At 38.3% G+C, this 21,561-nt stretch overlaps 1 pseudogene; it reads left to right on the plus strand.

The window, feature by feature from the left end:
• Positions 1 to 21,303, plus strand: part of LOC100683832 — an 82,921-nt pseudogene extending 61,618 nt beyond the window's left edge.
• Positions 21,304 to 21,561: the final 258 nt, after the last annotated feature.

The following is a 21,561-nucleotide window of genomic DNA, read 5'->3' on the forward strand; positions in this document are numbered from 1 at the left end:
GAACAAACTTTCATTTTTACCTATAAGAGACTATATTCATATGTTAAGAAGACTAAGGGTAACTCAAGATTAAAAATTCCTGACCTCCTGGATCAATGTTTATTCTTCCACAAGCAAAGCTTCAGCTTGCTTGTTCACCAAATCAGCTCACACAGCCCACACCCAAACTATTGATTCTTGTACTTTCTTGAATGTGCTGTCTCTCTTGGGTCACTTTTTCTTTTGATCTCATATTAAAGTGATTTTTCCTGCCTTGTTACTTTACCTGCATAGCTCTTCGTCCTTCAGCATCTGCTCTGGCTCTTAACGTTCCTGGCTCATGCCCATCTACCCCCAGAAGTCATTTAACAACTTTTCCCCAGATCGGGTACAGAACATTTATGCTCGAGCCAGTTATCTTGCGGCTCTCACCTCCTACCTTAATCTTCCTTACCAAACTGTACCAAAATTCTAAACCCTTAATGGGCAATACTAACAAAGATTTCTGATAAATGTAAATTTCTGTCCACTGACAAAATGCTTTAGACTAACATTGATAACCAAAGCTTCCAACAGCTCTCCCATGGTGGTGTTAGTAAAGCTGTCCCACTCCTTATTATAGCTCCTGTCTCCTAGATGATTAACAGTTTTGGGAGATGAAACTTCTCTTTTACTGAGAAGAGTTTCTTCAATCTTTCTGTAAGGTGCATTTTCTGATGGTATCTCCTGGTGCTGGAATACATTTCACAGGTTGTCTATTACATTGGTTTTGTCTGAATCTTCTCTAGGTGTCCCCAAGGAGTGACTGAATCTGTACTTATAATTTATTCATGACTTCTAAAGGAATACCTATTTCTTCCATCTGCCAAATTAGACATTTCCCACTCTTATCTGATTCTTTCTTATACACTGAGGAACATCTTGCCCTCCTGTGAACTTTAACCATGAAATCCTCTGATATCCATTAGAGACCTTTGATGTACCCTCTTCTCCATATGACAGCTTGTATAAGTATCTGGGATCCAGACTGTGTCTTCGTTTTCTCTTTTCCAGCAACATCATCCTTAAAACCTTTAACTGTTGCTCATATGTTAAGGTTTTGAGTCCACTTACCTTTCCTCAGGATAGAGTCTAATTTATCAGTTTTCTTATTAAAATTCTTAATTTGGGGGCATCTGGATGGTGCACTCAGTTAAGCATTTGACTCTTGGTTTCTGCAGGTTGTGATCTCATGATCATGAGATAATGAGCCCTACATCAGAGTCTGTGCCCAGCATGGAGTCTGCCTCAGATTCTCTCCATTCCGCTCTGCCCCTCCAGCTTGTGTTCTCTCTCTCAAATAAATCAATCTTTAAAAAAAGATTTTTAATTTTAACCAGCTGGCTCTCCTTGAGGCCTGTAGAATAGAGGATGTCTAAAATGTCCTTCAGGCATAATAAATATTAAATACATAGGGATTAGGAATTCTCTTTGGATACAGAGACATTCTAAGTTGGAAACATTTGCTGAGGGTAGAAGATTAAGCCCAAGTAAAAATTAGGAAAAAAAAATTTTCATAATTGTGCTAGTCCTGTCCTAAAAGCAGAAGGAGACTATCATCATGGTAGCATGAACAAAATCCATCAATGGTTACCCTGGCCTTCTTCTAGTGTTTTGGATGTGTCAAGCTTTTTTCACCTCAAAACCTTTGCAAGTGTTTTTTCCTTTGCCTGGAATACTCTCTGCAACCTCTTTCCCAAGTCTATGGGAAACTTCCCCTTGCTTCCTTTACCCTCCACCCTAGTCCCCCTACCTAATTCAGGTGATCCATCATTATTTTCCAAACTACCTTTAACTTCTCCTTATGGCAGACATCACAATTATAAATACATTTTTTGCATTATTATTTAGCACCTATCTTCTCCACTAGACTGTAAATTCCAGAAAGGTTGCAATCCTTTCTGCATTTGTTTACAGCAAAATTCTTAGTGTCTGGCAGAGAGTCTGGTTTATGTTGGGAATTCACATGGTATTTGCTTGATGAATGAATGAATGAATGATTCCTAGAGCATATTGTTTTCTTTCTTCCTTGCTTACATTCATATATGACCTTATTCTTTTCAAAGGGTTTACATGTTCCTATCATTTTAGATAGGGGAGGGTGATACTATCCCAATTTCCATCTGATGAAACTGAGGTCCAGAGAAAGGAGCTAGCATAAATTCATTTAGCTGGTGGCATGTGGAGCTGTGATCAGAGTTGGGACTACATGTTGACTCAGTCCAGTACTCTTTCCAGTAATAATTTTTAAGAATAAAGTTAAAGAGTTTCTTTTAGAAATAATTTAAATGCACATAATGTGATTTTTAAAAAGATTTATTTATTTTAGAGAGAGCTTGAGTGGGAGGAGGGGCAGAGGAAAAGGGAGAGGGACAGACAGATGCCCCACTCAGCAGGGAACCTGACGCTGGGCTCTATCCCAGGACCCTGAGATCCTGACCCAAGCCGAAATCAAGAGTCAGATGTTCAACCGACCGAGCTATCCGGGTACCCCAAATTTTTTTTAATCTTGGAAAAAAAATACTATCTAATTCTTGGAAACATCTAGGTAAAATCAAATCCCCTGACTTTTTTTTTTTTTAAGACTTAATTTTTTAGAGCAGTTTTAGATTTATAGCAACATTGAGCAAAAGGTAGAGATTTTTTTTTCCCTATGCCCCTTGCAATCGCATGATTTTGATGGCTTGATTTTTTTATCATGTGACTTACTATGGAGAAGAATGAAAAGAGAAGATCTCACTGACTCGGTCCCATTTCTTCGGGGTTCATAGAGCTTCAGACAGACTGTACAGAATATATATTGATTAAAAACAGGACACAATTTCTCCACCTGAACACATTTCATTTATTTTCTTATGAGAGCAATTGGTCAAAATGAAAATTTAGTTTCTTTCAAACCAATGGTTTAAAAAATTAAAAATTCTCTCAAACATGCCTTTTGCTTCATCGTATGTCTATCACATACTTCTTTTGTATTGGTTTACTTTATTCTATTAGTCATTACATTTGCAATAACGTGTAGATTTGAAAGTATCACAACGTCATTCCTTCATAGAAATTCCCATATATTGGCTTGTTTTTCCCACTGAATCATGCTACTTTTCTTTCCTTATTTCAAATTAGGATGGTCTGCATTCAAAAATCCTATAATCCCAAGGCAGTCCTATAGCACAAACTTACTTTAAGTGAAAAATTACATACATGACTACAAGTATTACACTGAATTAATATATAATTTTTAAACTATTCCCTAATTTGTAGACTATCTGATTTATATCTCAGTTTATACAACTCCTGCATGTGGTATCATTTGTTTTCATTTCTCCTTGGAATCGGCCAGGCTTTGATTCATGAGGGAAGAGAAGTTTCTTAGAATGCAGTATTCTTTTCTCACTTTGGAAAAAATAACATTTCATAGAATCCTAAGGTCTTACGGTGGCAGGAGATTTTATAAGCCATTTAGACCTACTGCCTTTGAATTTTCTCTGCAAATAAGCCCTCCAAACTCATATCTTCCCTTCTTGAATACTTCGTGTGACAGGCAAGTTACCACCTCACTTCTATATACACCCAGGGGTAAACCAGGTTGCCTACCCAACTAAAGGTCCCTCTAATTCCTAGCAGGCTTGTGAAACACAGGGCTTCATTTATGTCTGAACAGTAGCTTCCCTGAAATTCTGGACATCTGGAAAGTGTGCTCTACATTTGGGTCCAACATGTGATTGTTTAGACTGTCTGGTAGCAAGGCAGGCTGACTTCATTTGGGGCTGGAGGCAGGGGCATGTTGACAGCAGCTCTCAGGACATGTGGGTCCCTGACTAGCTGCTCTCTAGAAAGAGAATGTTTTAAGTGAGCTTAGGTTTCTAAATGCTTCCTTCAAAAGTACCTGATTGCCACTGGGAGGATTAAAACAGGAGAATATGGAACATGTGAATTAATTACTCTTTTTCACTGATTATTTTTTTACTTAACATTTGGCAGCACACTTCAAAAATTTTATTTTTTAGAATCTGTTTTTCTTTCTTTTTTTTCTTTCTTTCTTTCTTTCTTTCTTTCTTTCTTTCTTTCTTTCTTTCTTTCTTTCTTTCTTTTTTTTTTTTTTTTTTTTGCTTCAGAACAGCTGTCCAGAATGCTGATAGACGGGCAACTTTTCTTAGTATGATTTTATGCACATTCTTTTACACTTGTTGGCTCACACCTTACTCCTTGCATTCAGAAATCTTTGTTCCTACCTTCTGTAGAATAACATAATCTCGTAACATAATAACATAGTTTTACTAATGTCAAATCAGGTATTTCCATCTTCCTGCAAAGGAAACTGCAATAAAGGTAGCACCTTTAAAATTTCTTATCCAAGGGAAGTGGAGTAATATTTTAAGTTATCAATCTGTTTTGTTCTAGCAGTGTTTCCCTCACCCCTCCCTCTCTCTGCACCCCTGTACTTAACTCTACTTGATTGCCTCAGGGGAGGCAGTGAAAGGGCTGAACTCAGAAATAGCCTGCTTGTCTTTCTGACATTTGTCATGGAAAAGCAGAAGCCCTCAGGGGAACTTTGAGAGTTTTTGTGGAGAAGGTAAAAGGTTGGTATTTAAGGGTATAGACAAAGTGTTTTGGCCAGAAGCAAGCAGAGGAGAGAGCCGAGTATTCCTCTGGGCACTGTGTACAGAAGTGAGGGGGTGGGGTGGGGAGAGGAGAGAGAGAGAGAGAGAGAAGCAATGATTCAGAAAGAAGAATCTTTCCCCCTACTTCCCACTACTGCTGATGGAACAGTAACTAGACCCTAAAGAGGAAATGGCTGCTTCATGCATGGAATACGATGTGAAAATTGATAGAGAAGCCTTGTAAGAAAAATTCCCTTTCCTCAAGAGTGACAGAGAAACACTGGGGAGTTTCCAGATATAATGGGCTATGCAGCATGGGACAATGGATGCAGCCACCATGTGGACCTATGACTATGAATCCATTGCCATGGCACTCCCACCTTGCTATTGCATATGGAATCCTAACTATGCCATAAGCTTGGGAGAAAACGGTTGGGGTATAAGTCTCAGGAAGAACTGATGATAGGGACGTCTGAGTGGCTTAGTGGTTGAGCATCTATCTGCCTTTGGCTCGGGACCTGAATCTGGGGTCCTGGGATTGAGTCCTGCATCAGGCTCCCCCTGCAGGAAGCCTGCTTCTCCCTCTGCCTAGGTCTCTACCTCTCTTTCATGAATAAATAAATAAAATCTTAAAAAAAAAAAAAAAAGAATTGATGATAAGTTTGCCAACCCAGAAGGGTAGAAACTCAGTATGGAAATATCACATTGAATTATAGGTTTATATGATAGCTTAGCATGTGGAGTGAGAGGAAAACTTGCTATAAAACTAAGAATTATTTTTCTCGCTTAAAAACATTAAGGTAGATTAACATACAGTCAAGTTCTGTGAGCTTTGGGAAACATTCCATCTTATAACCACCACCACCATTATATAAAACAGAGGACCATTCTCTCACCCCCCTGGACTGTCTAGGACTCCTTTGTCCCTCTCCCCAGGCAAGCACTGATTTGTTCTTCACCCTATAGATTTGGCTTTGCAGGATTGTCCTATAAATGAAGTCATGCCCTGTTGAAGTCTTTCAAGTCTAGACTCTTTCATTTAGAATAATGCATTTGAGCTTCACCCATGTTGCTGTGTGTATTGGTAGTTGGCTCCTTTTTATTACTAAGATGTGAGTATGTATGTATGTATCATAGTTTTTTCCAGATTTGGCTGATTGCAAATAAAGCTGCTATAAATGTTTACATGTTTTTATGTGAACATAGGTTTCCATTTTACTTGGGTAAAATATCTAGGAGTAGGATTGCTACATGTGTGATTTATGTTTAACTTTATAAGATACTTTCGAATTGATTTCCAAAGGGGCTGTAACAATTTGCTTTCTCGTCAGCAATGCAGGAGGAGTTTTACTTTGCTTCACTTTGTATTGTCAGGTTTTTAAGAAATGTTTTATTCTAATAAGCATGTAATGGTATTATATTATGGTTTTAATTTGCATGGTTTGCTTGCCATTTTAATATTTTTGGTAAATTATCCATTCAAATATTTTGGCTACTTTAAATTTTTTTATTTAATTGTTGAATTTTTCAGAATTCTTTGTATGTTCTGGCTACAAGTCCAGATATGTCATTTGGGAATACTTTCTCCTGGTCTGTGACTATTATGCTTCTATCAGGTCTTTTGAATTGCAGAAGTTCTTATATTTGATAAAGTCCAATATATCAAAATGTCTTTTATGGCTTATGCTTTGTCTAAGAACTCTTTGTATATTTTTAAGGTTACAAAGGTTCCCCCCCACCTTTTTTCTTCTAGAAGTTTTATAGTTTTTACATTTATGTTTATAAATTCTTTTTTGAGTTAAGTTTTGCATAAGGTACACGGTGTGGATCTAGGTTTTTTTTTTATTTTTGTTCCTTTCTTTTTCCTTTTCTTTTGCAAATGTACACAGTTTTCCGCCTATTTGTTGAAGAGATTACCTTTTGTTGAATTGCCTTTGCATCTTTTTTGAACTCCATTGACCACGTGTGGGTCTTGGACTCTGTTTTGGTGCCCTGGTCTATATTTCTAACAACCTTTCTCTGATATCAAATTGTTTTGACTATTACAGCTTTATATTAAGTCTGGAAATTAGGTAGTATAACCCCTCCAACTTTACTTTTCCTTTCAAAGTTGTTTTATTTTTTCTTGTTTCATCACCTTTCTTTGTAAATATTAGAATCAGCTTGTCAATTCCTAAAAACAAAACAAAACAAAAAACAAAAAAATGGGATTTCAACTAAAATTGTATTGAATCTATACATCCGTTTAGAAAAAAATTAACATTTTAACTTTCCAGTAATTTGAAAGATTTATGAATGAATATTCATGCTTTTTGCTGCTATTATAAGTATTACTTTTTTGGATTTTAATTTCTAATTATTCATTGTTGGTATAGAGAAATGTGATTGACTGCATATATCCTGCACTCTTGCTGAACTCATGTATGAGTTCCAACAGCTTTTTTGAGTATTGTTTGAAATTCATTCTTTAGGCAATTGTTACCTGTGAAGAGAGACTCATTTCTTCCTTTCCATTCTGTTCGTCTTTTTTTTTCCCCCTTGACTTATTGCATTGGATTGTACTTTTGGTACAATATTAAGTAGAAGTGGTGAGAACAGATTCTGGTCTTGATCCTGGTCTTAGGGTGGAAAGTATTTAGTCTCTTACCATTAATGTTAATCATTAACATCATTAAGCTTAATGATGTTAACTTAATTCTTTTGTGTGTGCCCTTTATCAGATTGTGGAACTTCTCCTTTATTCCTAGTTTACTCAGAGCTTTGTTTGTTTCATTTAAATCAGGAATGACCGTCAAATTTTGTTTAAAAAATTTCTCTGTAGCTTGTGAGATCTCTATTGTTTTTTCCTCTTTATTCTGTTTATATGATGAATTACATTGGCTGATAATTGAATGTTAAACCAGCCTTGCATTCTTGTGATCAACTCTACTTAGTTAGGACTTATCATCCTTTTCATATGCAATTAGATTCTATTTGAAAGTACTTTATGGAAATTTTTATATTGATGTTCATGAGATATATTGGTGTATAATTTTATTCCTTCCTTTTTTCTTTTTTTCCCCCCTCTTTCGTCTGGTTTTAGTATCAGAGTACTGTTGGTTTCATAAAATTAGTTCAAAGATTTTCCTTCCTACTCTATATTCTGAAAGAATTTGTGTGTATTTGGTATTGTTTCTTGAGAACTGTTTTTCATGATGAAAAATATCCAGATGTTTGTCTATATTTATTAAAAAAAATTCCTTACCTGACAAGTAGCTAAAATATGCCAAACCCTTTATTACATGAGGAAGTTTCTATCATGATCATTTTACTGTGAGGAATTTTGGGAGATAACCAGAAAAAGCACCTCCAATGGCACCAGCTCTAGGGCAAGTTTTGTTGATTTCTTAGAGTAAGAAATCTATTTGTTGGGCACAGACTTTGTACCAGACACCTAAGTGCTGTGTGTTCAGAATGTCTATTATGCTTCCCCAAATTAAGCAGTAAATACTAGTATTTCTCCAACTTTATAGGTGAGAAAATAGTACCTTTATGAAGTCTGGTAATTTTCTTTTTATATGAAGTGTCCAAATGATAGCACTACACTCTGTTTTTTAAAAAGGCTCTGGTGTTCTTTTCTGATTTTAAAAATAATTCATATTCATACTTGTTATAGAAAACTTAAATAAAATTTATGGACTATTTTTATTTTTTATAGAGACTCCCAGTCTTATTTCCATATGCAGCAAAATAGTATTTAGAGAATAAAGTGAGAAATGTTTTTATATCCTTATGCTTTCAAGAGCCCTTTCCCAACCATCTAGCAATAAAGATAACTTTTTCTTGAAAGAAAAAGACAATACTTTGAGAAAGTGAAATGTATGTGTTTTATTCCAAATCTCTTCTTTAAATAACTAGAGCTAAAGTCTGGAGAATTTAGATCACTGAATTTATTCCATGAATGACACACAGAATAAGAGCTCTCTCTCCCACACCACACAGCTTCCTGTGAATAAGAGTATGGTGAGGAAGAAGAGGACTAGTGATGCCAGTGTTAGATTCAAGCTTGACCTCTGTCACTGAGAAGGAGCCCAACATCCCATTTTTCACTTTGTAGAAACCCTAATTCCTAGTATTTGGCCCAGAAGTGTGGATGATAGAAACTCTAGATAGATTAAGGATACATGAGAGCCCAATAAATTGTTGACTGGATTCCTCAGTTATAACCTTGAGGGGCTGTAAGAGTCATAGAAATATCTCAACTACAATAGAACTGTTGAGCTAAATCACAGCTGTGGCTAAGGGGAGATATAAGGAAAACTCTATTCCTACCTAAGTTCTCTTTGTACATAAAGTAGGAATTTCTGTTTTTGTAAAAGTAAAGAGAAGAGACCACTTATCTTTGCTTCATGTTACCCACTCTTAGATTTGACTGTAGGACACTCACGTTCTCTGCTTGGTGGAAGCTTGTGGTTGTCTTGTCTAGCTCTACTTGAGGCAGGATGCAAGTGTTCAGTTCAGGAGCAGAGTTTGAAACTGAGGAGGAAGAAAAGTGATTTCTATATAGTGAAACCACTCTTTTGATCCTTTATAATTTTTGAATCATTAGATTGGATCTTGAGAGGAGGTAAGAGTGTTTATTGTCTTCAAACTCCAACATATTGCAAACTCCAACATATTGATTGGTACATATGTTAAGAATCTTGAGAAAGAGTCTCAAAGACTAATGTTTGGAGCCTGGGCTCCAGGGGAAATTGAGGGTAGCTAGCATAGTAGGTGTAGTCTTTAATCTTTTGTAAGCCAAATTCTCTTGGATCTTTGACTTAGGTGATTGTCAGTGGCTCATATTTTATTTTATTTTTTAAAGATTTTATTTATTTATTCATGAGAGACACACACAGAGAGAGCGAGAAAGAGAGAGAGGCAGAGACACAGGCAGAGGGAGAAGCAGGCTCCACACAGGGAGCCCGATGTGGGACTCGATCCTGGAACTCCAGGATCATGCCCTAGGGCTGAAAGCAGGCTCCAAACCGTTGAGTCACCCAGGGATCCCAGTGGCTCATATTTTAATTATAGAGCTGGATTTCTACTGGTATGGATCTCTATAGCTCACTTTGGCATAGATATGTCCAATGTCATTGTGCTTCATTAAGCCTTTAAAATATTAATGATTGACCATTGGTTCCTTGCACTATGTATTCTGCAGGATTGTATGTCTTGGCTTTAAAACTACAAAAGCTAAAACTAAATTCCACAAAGTTACATTAGAGACATGCTCACTAAATTGTATTAGGTGTTAGTAGTTAGCAGTAGATCAACCTGCCTAAATTCTGTTACTCTTTGGAATTGCATTCAATTCAATTCTAGAGCCAAGGAGAGAACCATAGAGCTCTAGCTCTTACCATCATTCCTCTTCCTCTGTGGGACTTCCTCAGCCTCATTACCTACTTCAATCTACTAAAGACTAAAAAATTTCTTTTCAAACTCTTAGGGAAATAAATGTCAAACAGCACTGATGTTCTACTTTACTCTCATGAGGGCAGCTACTAAAACACACACACACACACACACACACATACACACATACACACGAAGAAACAGAAAACAACAAGGTTAGGTAAAGATGTTGAAACTTTGTACACTGTTTGTGGGAATGTGCAGTAAGGAAGCCATATGAAAAATGGTATGACATCTCCCAAAAAAAGTAAAAAATAGAACTAATATATGGTTTACCAATTCTACTTCTGGGTATATACCCCCCAAAATTGAAAGCAGGGTCTCAAAGAGATATTAGTACACCCATGTTCATAGCAGCATTATTTAAGATAACCAAAGGGTAGAAGCAACCCAAGTGTCCACTGACAGGTAAATGAATATACAATATATGTACAATGGAATATTATTTGGCCCTAAAAAAGAAGGAAATTCTGATACATGGTGCAACATGCCTGAACCTTGAGGACATTATGCTAAGTGAAATAAGCCTGTCATTAAAAAGTCAAATGCTGTATGAGTCCATTTATATGAGCTATTGAGAATAGTCAAATTCTTGAAGACAGTAAGTAGAATGGTGGTTGCCAGGGGCTGAGAGGAGAGGGAAAGGAGAGCTCTTGTATAATGAATATAGCATTTCTGTTTTGCAAGGGGTAAAGAGTTCTAGAGATCAGATGCAGCACAGTGTGAATGTACTTTACTGAACTGTACACTTAAAATTGGTTGGGATGGTAAATTTTATATTATACATATTTTAACACAATTTAAAATAAAATAATGAAAAACGCTAAAAATATTCTTCTCAAGGAGAAGTTAGACTTGGCTATATCCCCTTTTACTGTCATTTCAGTTTGCCTGTCCTCCGAGATCTCAAACTTTCCCTTAAAGAACATTTTCTTTTTCTCCAGTTCAAACCATCTTGCTTCCTTTACCTGAGATAAAGTTTAATACAAATACTTCATTGGAAGGTACAATGTCAGGCAGAAAATGTGAGGGAAAAGATGATAAGGAGTAGAAGAGGCAAACAAATATAAGGCGGTAGTTACTCAGCTGGCCACCTCTTCATTAAAAATTCACCAGTGGTTGTTCAGTCAGATGTGTCATCTCTGGAAAGAAGTGTGGAGAGGAATTTATTTTGTCAGCTCCTTACCACCACCTGCCACTCAGTAGTAATTAATTTCTCATTATGGAGAGTTACCCTAGTACCTTTAGGTTGCACAGTCTGGCCCCTTTAAAGGTTTAGTACTTAGGGAAGCCAGGTCCTATCCCTGTGGATTAGAACTGTGTCTAAATTCTGAAGTGGTAGAAGGAACCAGCACCTTTGTGTGTCAGGTCAGGGCCCAGTCCCATGGCCTGGCTCCTGGGGATACTCTGGTTGTGGCCACAGCAGGTACAATGGAGGCCATGCTAGCAGATGAGGAGGTGCTGGGGATGGCAGTAGCATTACAGCTCTCCATGAGTCAGTGGCCAAGTATCTGGGAAGCAACTGAGAATCAGTGAAGTCTAACAGGGCATATTAACTGTGCCTAATACAGAGACATACTAACAGAGAATACAGTAAGTCAGCAAGAGATGGTATCCAGCTTTGGTGTAAGTATTGATCTGCGGGAGCAACGTGTTCAAAATGCAACTACCCAACACTGGGAGAGATGGGCAGACCAGATTTGGTCGAAAGTAAATGCAACTGGAAAACTCAGAACTCATGGCTTTCACAATGAGGGAGTCCCTAATATTAGTAATGGTAAGTAACACTAGCTGCTGCTACAAACCCTCCAATATCAGTGTTCGCCAGAGGCAGTGGCAATAGCCACTATGCTAGACACGCCTGCTTAAAACAGGGTGCGGGGCTTATGCTGCTCTCAGCCAGCACTGAAGTACCAGGAACACAGGTTCAAAGGAAAGCTGGATATTGTTAGCTTTCAGAGGCCAGATGAAAGAAAACAGACAAACTCTCAGTGACCTGGGGCTGCTACCACTGCAAATGTCTAGACTTTAGGGGGAAAAAAGCAAGGAAGTCACTCTCTGAAGAAAAAAAAAATTGAGAATATGCACGAGTGAATTCTCCCCACCTCCGGTTAGGGCAAATATCCTTATTGTTAATTAATCTAATCAGGAGATATTTTATTCTCACTAAGTTTAAGTTTTAAGATGTGGATTCTAGACAAAGAGATTGGTAAGGCTAAAAGATAAGAATATTACTTTTTCTCTTTATTTTCTTTTAGCCTGATATCCTTGGGTCTTGGCAACAGCTATGTGTGTCTTAATGTTGCAGACCTTGAGAGAGAACTAGGTATGTCATTTTGACTGGGATCTTGGTTCTAAGGGCTGGCAATTTGCTTGTGTTTTTAAAATTATTTTGGGTGTGTGCAACAGGCATTGTGATAACGTTTGTATCTGTTAACTTCCCGGTGTTTTTAACTAGTGGAACATGAGGAAGGTTTGATTGGATTAATTGAATCTGGAAGACCCTCTGAGGAATTACCCCAATTCTGTTAGTAGAGAACTCAGGGTGGGGGTAATATGGGAACTCACGCACTGCTCAAGGTTCTGAGTCAACTGATCCTCTGGCTGAAATGAAAAAGAAATAGGAAAGATTTTGTTTCTTGGCAAAAATTTATAATAGGAAAAGATGTTAATTTGGGAAACTCAGTTTCTCTTTGTGAATTTGATAATGAGAGTAAGTTCTTATTGCTCAAATCTGGAGCATTGTAATATTGTTTCAGTTTTTTTATTTTTTTTTTGTAATCTTTACTTTGACATTTGATATCATTGCCTTTCTCTCTACTGGATGATATGAATGGGAATAATTTAGAATAACAAGAGGTTAGTATGAATTACTCTTCCTACCCATTTGAGTATTTTATAGACAAAAGCTAAATTGCTTGGTCCCAAGGGATATACAAAGAAACAGGTTGGTTGACTTGACATAATTATCACATGAAGGTGGGAAGCTGATCTCATCCCCCGTGGACACCAGCCAATCTGCCTTCAGGTGACATTTAATAAAGATTATAAAATGGTTAAAAGGGGATGCCTGGGTGGCTCAGTGTTTGAGCTTCTGCCTTCAGCTCAGAGTGTGATCCCGATCAGGGGATCGAGTCCCACGTGGGGCTCCCTGCGGGGAGCCTGCTTCTCCCTCTGTCTGTGTCTCTGCCTCTGTCTGTGTGTGTCTCTCATGAATAAATAAAATCTTTTAAAAAAATGGTTAAAAGTCTTTCCCATATTACAAGTTTGATAACAAACAGGATCCAATTTAAGTTACATACTACATTGTGATTTAGCCAGGACGACAATAGCTACCCTTTACTTACAAAAAAAGAAAGGAAGAAAGAAAACTAAGACATAAGGAGTAAGGATTTTCCAGAAGGCATATATCTACTTTATGCTCTATAAACTATTTTTCATTGATATTCCTAAATATGAGTATCAAATGGGAGATGGACTAGGAACAGAGATCTTAAGATGGAATTAGAATCAACATGGATGCACAAGGTATGTGTTGAGATATAAAATTCTGTATGCTGTATCTATTTTTAATTCAACATGCATTTATAGGATACAGTATCTACAATGCATATTCAGAAGTCCCACTACATATAGGGCATTGAAATAAGTATTGAGAAATATACTGAGACAGAGACCAGTCCTTGTCTTCTAGAGTTCACCAGCTAGTTAAAGTCCTAAGAAAAAGACATTATGACAAAAAGTCACATTATGTTCACTTCCATAAGAAAGACCTAAGGACTTATAGGTATTATGATTATGGAGTACAAATACTTTTAAACTGAGGCCACCAGAGCAAGTTTTATGAAAGTTAATCCTTCTGAAACTTTCTTATTCCTATCTACATGGGCTTCAACTATGGTCAGCAAGTGCTGACATCATTTGGCCTCCCTTACAATTATTCCAAAATTTATTTAGCTGCTACTTTCTGTTATTCATGCATATGCTGATCCATTCATTCATTTATTCAACAAACATGATTTTGAGGATCTAAATGGCTTTCAAAGATGGAGACACAGCCAGTACCACTACTACCATGACAAGTCAATCCATGTGTGTCAAACAGCTTATAGTTCATTGAGGAACACTGAATAACCCTCCCTCCAAAAAAAAATCAGGGCTATTAACCCAGACTGTGGCAAAAACTGTGAGAAAGATGAGCAGTGTACTTTGCTTTCACATGATATGGACACCCAGCCAGACTTGGGAGGCCAGTAAAGTTTTCCAAAGAAAAGTAGTATATAGGTTTAGACCTAAAAGATAAATGAGGGTTAGTTGGCTAAATGGGTCCAGAGAGGCAAGAATACTAAGAGGGCTCAAGAAATTTGGTCTAAATTTTAGCAGAAAAGGCAAACATGGTAAGCCTTGCTGGTGTGGGTTGAGTGATTCCAGGGTTTTAAAAATCTTCTGAATTTCTTCCCATCATCAGATACTCCCATCAGAGCCCAGGTCTTGTTGGGATCTTTGCAGTTTTAAATGATTGTGGAGAACATGGGAAAACACATGAGTAGTGGAGCATTTATTCTGTAACAGAAAAGAAAAAAAAGGCTTGTAGAAATGCTAAAGGTAAATTATTAGACTGTACAGCACTATATGAGCAAAAGTATTTTGTCCCAGAGTGAGGCAGGTGACAGTAAAAACACAGATCTATAAATTTTTATTTTCCTACAGCATGAAACCACAGAATTGTAGAAAGACTTTAATCATGAATAGATCCTGTCAGTTATGTAGACAACCTTGAGAATTTGTGGGTCTTAGTGCCTAGAAAATCTCTTTTAAATAGGAGAGATAATCTAATTTAGGTATATCAGCCCTTGTGGTGAAGAGAACACTCTGAGTTTACCACACAATTTTCTCTCCCTGGATTTGCTAAAAGACTACACTCACTAGCCTATCTGAGGTTGAATTAGGACTGAGTTTTATTGTACTAAGTTTTGGCCAATGGGATATGAGCAGTAGAGACATAAAGCACTTCTAAGCTTGACCTTTAAAAATAACTCATATATTCTATACCCCATTCTCTTCTTATGGTGAGTCTGGAAGACAATATACCCATGGTAGTGTAAAGGTAGAAGCAACTTGAATTATTGAATGATGGCTTCAAAGAACCACTCAGTACAGCCAACCTCCATCAGGCTATAACTTGTGTAAGCAGTAAATGTTTGTTGTGTTAAACCATTGATACGTTGATAATTTATTATTGAAGCAGAGCTTTATCTGTTTTGCTGAATGTACTTCTCCTCCTAGACGTCTTCCCATGCCTTCCTTTGGATTTCATGGGGTCATTTATGATACTAAGTCTTGGTAATGAGAGTAGGCATCAAGAAAAGTTGTTCTTTATTTGTTTGTGTAGGTAAAGCTGCGAACTGAAATGGGAATTTTCAAGATAGGCCAAATGAAGTTGAGTAGGTTTGGGGTTTAAAAGTATGAAATTAATTTGGGGCATGTTATATTGGAAGGATTTTTAGCTTTATATCATGGGTGATCTTATAAATATCCTTGAGGGCAAGTATTGTTGTCTCACATATTTAATTCCCTAGTGTCTAGTATCTGTATACCATTCATATTTGTTGATGGATTGGTTCCTTCATTGGATCAGTTGAGTTCTGGCGGAAATTTTCTGACTCCTTGAATCAATGAATTCCTCTGAGAGCTGTGAAAATGCTTATTCTTTTTGTGACTGGAATTGCCTTGAGTTGTCCACACACTCAAAGGAAGTAGCGTGTTTAAATCACAATAGCCTATTTATTTTCTTCAACAGTTTTAAGCAGCATGCTGTCACTCTTTGTAAAGATATTTCTCATTAGGTAGATTGTAAAAGCCAACACCAAATGTCAAATCCAAGTTTGTTGCACAAGCAGTTTGGAAGGTCAGAATGATCTCCACAAGATGCATACCAGCAGCTAACTCAATTTTTGATTTCCCCAAATGACTTTTCTTGTGAAATCTGGTTTTCACATCTTCCCATGCTTTTCCCTAATGGCCTGCTTTTATATTAGAAAAATAACCAAGAGAAAGTATTTTAGAAAAGTTATTGTTTTTATTTTTCTTTGAAATCTCTTAGATTATACCTCGGTATTTTTTCCTAGAAGAGTATTTTGCATAGAGTAGGTACTAAAGTATTTGTTGACTTGTTTAAGGTCTTGGTTTGAACTGGAAGGAAATTTAGGGATCGTCTAGTCCAATCCTGTCCGTTTACAGATGAGAAATTGAAAGCCTAGAGAATTCAAATGTTTTGGCCAAGGTCACACAGCTGATCAAGTGCAGACCTGCTGCTATTACTAATGATGCTACTCCTTTAATTATGTGCATAACTCAACAGTTTCACAAAGCCATCATTTATCTCATCTGTGAGGTAGGAAACACAGACATAATCAACACTTTTGGTTTTTTAACAAAGAAGGAAATTGAGGCCCAGGAAAACCAAGTCAAACAGCTGAATGATCTTATTCATTTATTCCACAAATTTTGATTGAGCCTCTATTATGGGTCAGGCTCTGTTACTGCTTTGTTCTAAATATGGACAAAACAGACAAAATCTCTCTGCCCTCCTTTTATCAGGGAGAAAAAGAAGAAAACACTATAATAAATAATAGCTGAAACGAGAGAGCTTGTCTCCTGACTCCAATCCAGTGGTGTTTTTTTTTTTTCTCTGTATCCCTGTTAATTAATTAAAACCAATGAAATTTCTGATTGATCGTCTAATTCTCTCTTACCCAGGAAAAGTAACCCCTTTAAAGAATTTCTCCTGTGAAGAATGCAAAGCATTTTAGGTGCAGCAATAATACGAAGGCTTCAGAGAGTTATATAATTTTATGTGCTCAAGAGAATATGGGGAAACATCAGTCCATGTTCTCTTTCTCTCCAGCTTTGAGATTTATGATTGGTCTGTTACAATAATAATAACAACCGAATATTGGCACAAGAAATATATTTGATTCAGTGGGTAACATTTGACAGCCTTAACTTGTGAAATGTAGCAAAGTTCTTGCAGGAAGCTCCAGCAGAATATGTAATACAGAAGAAGGTATTCAGGGAACAGGAAAATAAAATCAGAGGAACCTGCTACCCAATCTGTTTCATTAAATATGAAAATTAAAATGCCTTAACAAAATGCTTTCTCTTCCTCTCTCCTCCCAACAAACAAAAGCTTTGGTAGGCAGCCTGAAATTGCTCATCAAGGAAAAAGGCCAGACTGATTCGAAATGGCTTCTTTTGAATGAAGCAATTAATGCTAAAAGGAACATGTTGTCTCCTCAGCATTTGTAAGGTAAAACATTCATTGTACTTCCTGGCACTCTATCAAGCCTCTCCTTGGCCTAAGCCAGTAGAGAAATGGTTTGCTGCTTGTGCTCTTGACCTCTGATAATCAGGAGGATGTTGGTGATAAACTTGATAGCAGTGATTCTCCTTAGGACTAGGAATGTGTCTGGGAACTATATGCCTGGATCCCTCGTTCTCAGACCCTGACTTACTGGCTTTGGCAGGTCCATCAAGGCTGGCATCCTCTCCATTTACAAAATTAGAGATGTTACCTTATGATTGTTAGGTTTTGAAATGCAGTAGAGTAATGCAACAGAGTATTATCTTAATTGTATTTGTTCTGGTGATTCAGCTTTTCCAAGAACATTACCTTCTTAAAGAGACTTACTGTTCATTTGCTCACTCACTAATGCATGCGTTTATTCAGAACACATTAATTAATGAGGTCCAGCGAATCCGAGACTATATGGGGAATGTTCTGGAGTAGGGACACAGAGCAAGACATAGCGCCCATCCTCAAGGAGCGCTCAGTCTAGTGTGGAGGGCAGGCAAAGATTCCTTATGATAATAAAATGTGGTGGCCTACTAGAGAGGCGGGTACAAAGTACCCTGGGATTATGAAGGAGTGGTGGGAGCTCTCTCTGCACAGTGGCCTTGTAACCGGACTCTGCTGGGCCGGAGACATCCATGGCCACGAGGGCTTGGATTTACTTCTGTGCAAGCCCTGCCACCCACTCCACTCAAACGGAGACTTCTCTTTCACTTGTTTCACGTGTATCTATACTTTTTTAAAGAGTTTTTTAGAACAAAGTATTTTATTTAAAAAGTACAGGTGAACTGTACGAATGGTCTCTATTAATTCATCTAATCCTCCATTAAATAATCCTGGTAGCAGGAGGCAATGTCCTCCTCATTTTACGTATGAGGAAAATATTTATCTTAAATAAACATTTGTTATTTCACGGTCAGTGCTAAAAATGGTGATCGTTATTTCTTCCTCCATGAAACCAACCTACCAAAGTATTTTCACAGTCAACTTGGGAAGGTCAGTAACTGGCATGAAACAAGACAAATATTTGTGGAATGGGTGAATGATGGCAGAGACTAGACCTATCTTTGTATAGAATACTCATTTTAAAGAAGTTGTAGCATTTAGTTAGCCTGAAAGTGAAATACCTTTCTACCAAAGCAATAATAGATCTTTGAATGAGATCCTAAGTGATTCATTTTAATTCCATTTAGTAGGTGGTGACCTTTCAGTTACTTGCCCATGTTTAATTTTGTTTATACTTTTTGTTTTCCAATCTTGGATGGTGAAGGTAGATTTTATTCATTTAACTTCAGTGCAACTATGTAAGGAAGTTTGCTTATACTCAAACAATAGGTATGACTGTTTTCAACATTTGCTTTATGATAATGTGGCATAATAGGGGGAAACCTGTATTCTAGAGTCAGTGACAGAGGTTCAAATTTTTGTTCTGCTACAAGCTAGCCCTGTAACCGTGGGCACATTTCTTTCCTGTCCTGGTTTCAGCTTTCTCAGGTGTGGAATGGGGTGCTAATCCCAGCTGACCTCCCCTTATTGTTGAGGATCAAAAGAAATGATCTAATTGAAAGTGTACTGTGAACTATAAAGTGCTGTATAAGTGAAGGTGCTTATTATTCATGGAGCCCTGGGCCTGTCAGACCATATGATCTTTTTCCAGGGTTGTTTGTTTACAGTTGATTAACATCCCCTGCAACCTGCCTGCTTTTTTTTGAGGCCTGCAGAGGGGAGATTGGCAAAGAAATAAAAAAGCTACAGCTTTCATGTAAACAACTCCTCTCCCACTTAATCCTTCTTTGGACACCCTATTCACATGTCTTCTTAATCACAAGGCTCAAATGAAGCAGTACCTTCCAGTCCTACCTGAGGATTCTAGGGGCCTGAATCCTCACATTTCGGGGAAGATCACCCAACACTCAGTTTGCAGAATTCCTCATGTCAGACCTTTTTTTTTTCCTTCTAGTTAGAGATTTCATTGCTTGCTCAGAAAATGGAGCCTTCTAACTTTTTAGTTTTGTTAGATTTTGTTTGATTTAAGAAAAAAAAAAGTCTTTAACAATCAGCAAAGTGCTTCTGCAAGAACATCACACTGAGGGCACAGGTCCATCTTTCTCGTCTCATATCAAATTAACTTTCCTGACCAAGTGCAAGGTGGATTTCTCCCTGCTAGCAGTATAGGCACTGCTGATACCTGGAACAGAGCTCCTTCCCCTAGTTCGCAGCATCATTATAGATAATAAAAATTCTGGAAGCAGGACTTTGCTGGCAATTTTGCTTTGGGGATGATGCATGAGACAGAGAAAAGTCCATTTTGGGCTATGAGGTGCTGACACCAGGAAAACTCCTTGTTCCAGATAAAATAAGTCAATTTGACTCAGAAGACATGGAGAGGGTAGAGCTATACTCTTGTAAGATGGCGTGACCTCCTTCTAGTATTAAATATATGTCATTCTGCTTTCAGACTGAACTTTAAGTTTATGCTTCTCTCTTTAGGTGAGTGCAGCTGGTCATGGAACCAGACAATGGGCTGGATTTCCAGTTTCATCACTTATGAGCTGTATGATAATGGAGCCAATCCATGTTTATTTATAAAGTGGGGATAAAGATTCCTGCCTCATCACTCCCCAGGTATGTTTCGAGGATTAAGTGACAATGCATGTGTATGATGCTTTCTGATTTTAAAGCATTTTCATGTGAGAAGTGGGCAGTATGTAGTTACACAGCCACATTTTAGGGGTTGCATTCTGTGTCTGAATCCTATTCTAATTATTTGCTAGCTCCATGACCTTGGACAATTTGCTTAAACTTACTGAGCACAGGCTTCCTCACCTTTCAAATGGGAATGACAGTACCAGAGTCTGGGCAGAGCAGGGCTGGGCGGTCCTGTGCAGTGTGGAGGTCATTGGTGTCACCTGCCCACCACAGGCTCCTCTGCCCTGCCCTCACCAGCCCTGCTGCTACCCCTCTTGGTCTGCAGCTTTAGCACTTTGGCTCAGAACAATGCTAAAATAGCCATGCTAGGAACGTCCCAAGGAATCAGGTAGCCCCTTAGTGAGCCCCCCTGACCCTCTATGATATTGCTCATACGCCCCAAGTGGCCACAGATCTGAGCCACATGGAGACCAGAGCAACTGTGAAAGAATGCCTGGCACCTGAGCAGCTGCCAGACTGCCTGAAAGGTTGCCATGTGGTGGTTATTCCAGCAGGAGCCCGGAGAAAACCAGGCAGGACACGGGATGACCTGTTCAACACCAGTGCCTCAATTGTGGCCAATCCTGGCGACTGCCTGCTCGGCATTGCCTGAGGCCATGATCTGTAGCATTGCAAATCCGGTTAACTCCATTCCCATGCAATGGAAGTTTTCAAGAAACATAGAGCATATCACCCCATTGAAATCTCTGGGGTGACAACCCTGGCATTGTCAGAGCCAACACTTCTGTTGCAGAAATGAAGGGTTTGGATCCACCTTGAGCCAATGTTCCTCCCTGGCAGCCATGCTGGGAAGACCATCATCCCCCTGATCTTCCAGTGTGCTCCCAAGGTGGACTTTCCCCAGGACCAGCTGACAGCCACCACTGGGAAGGCTCCCATAGAAGTGGTGAAGACCAATGGTAGAGCAGGCTCTACCACCCTGTCCATGACTATCCTGGAGCCTGGTTTTTCTTCTCCCTTGTGGATGCAGTGAACAGATAGGAAGGAGTTGTCAAATGCTCCTTCCTTAAGTCCCAAGAAACAGACTGTGCCTATTTTCCCACACCATTACAGCTGGGGGAAAAGGGCACCTTGAAGAATCTAGGCATCGGCAAGATCTCCCCTTTCAAAGAGATGATAGCAGACGCCATCCTTGAGCTGAAGGCCTCCATCAAGAAGAGAGAGGTGATCATAAAGAACATGAAATGAGAGAGCAACTAGCGAGCAGTCCATTGCCCTAACTTTAGAGACATTATGTATCTGTGAAGCCATCTCCCACCCCTTGGTGTTTCAGTTGTGGTAACCATGAGTGTCATGTTAGCCTCGCCATCCCTTCCAAATTGCCATCCCTCTGTGGGTGTGTCAAAAAAACTAGGCTTTGATTTTCTTTTCAAAAAAAAATTTAAAAAGGGAATGACAATACCAAAGTTGCAAGGACATCAGGAAGGATTAAATGATATATGTGAA

This window comes from Canis lupus, chromosome 34 (assembly GCF_011100685.1).
Source record: "Canis lupus familiaris isolate Mischka breed German Shepherd chromosome 34, alternate assembly UU_Cfam_GSD_1.0, whole genome shotgun sequence".
In the NCBI taxonomy this organism is placed as follows: domain Eukaryota; kingdom Metazoa; phylum Chordata; class Mammalia; order Carnivora; family Canidae; genus Canis; species Canis lupus.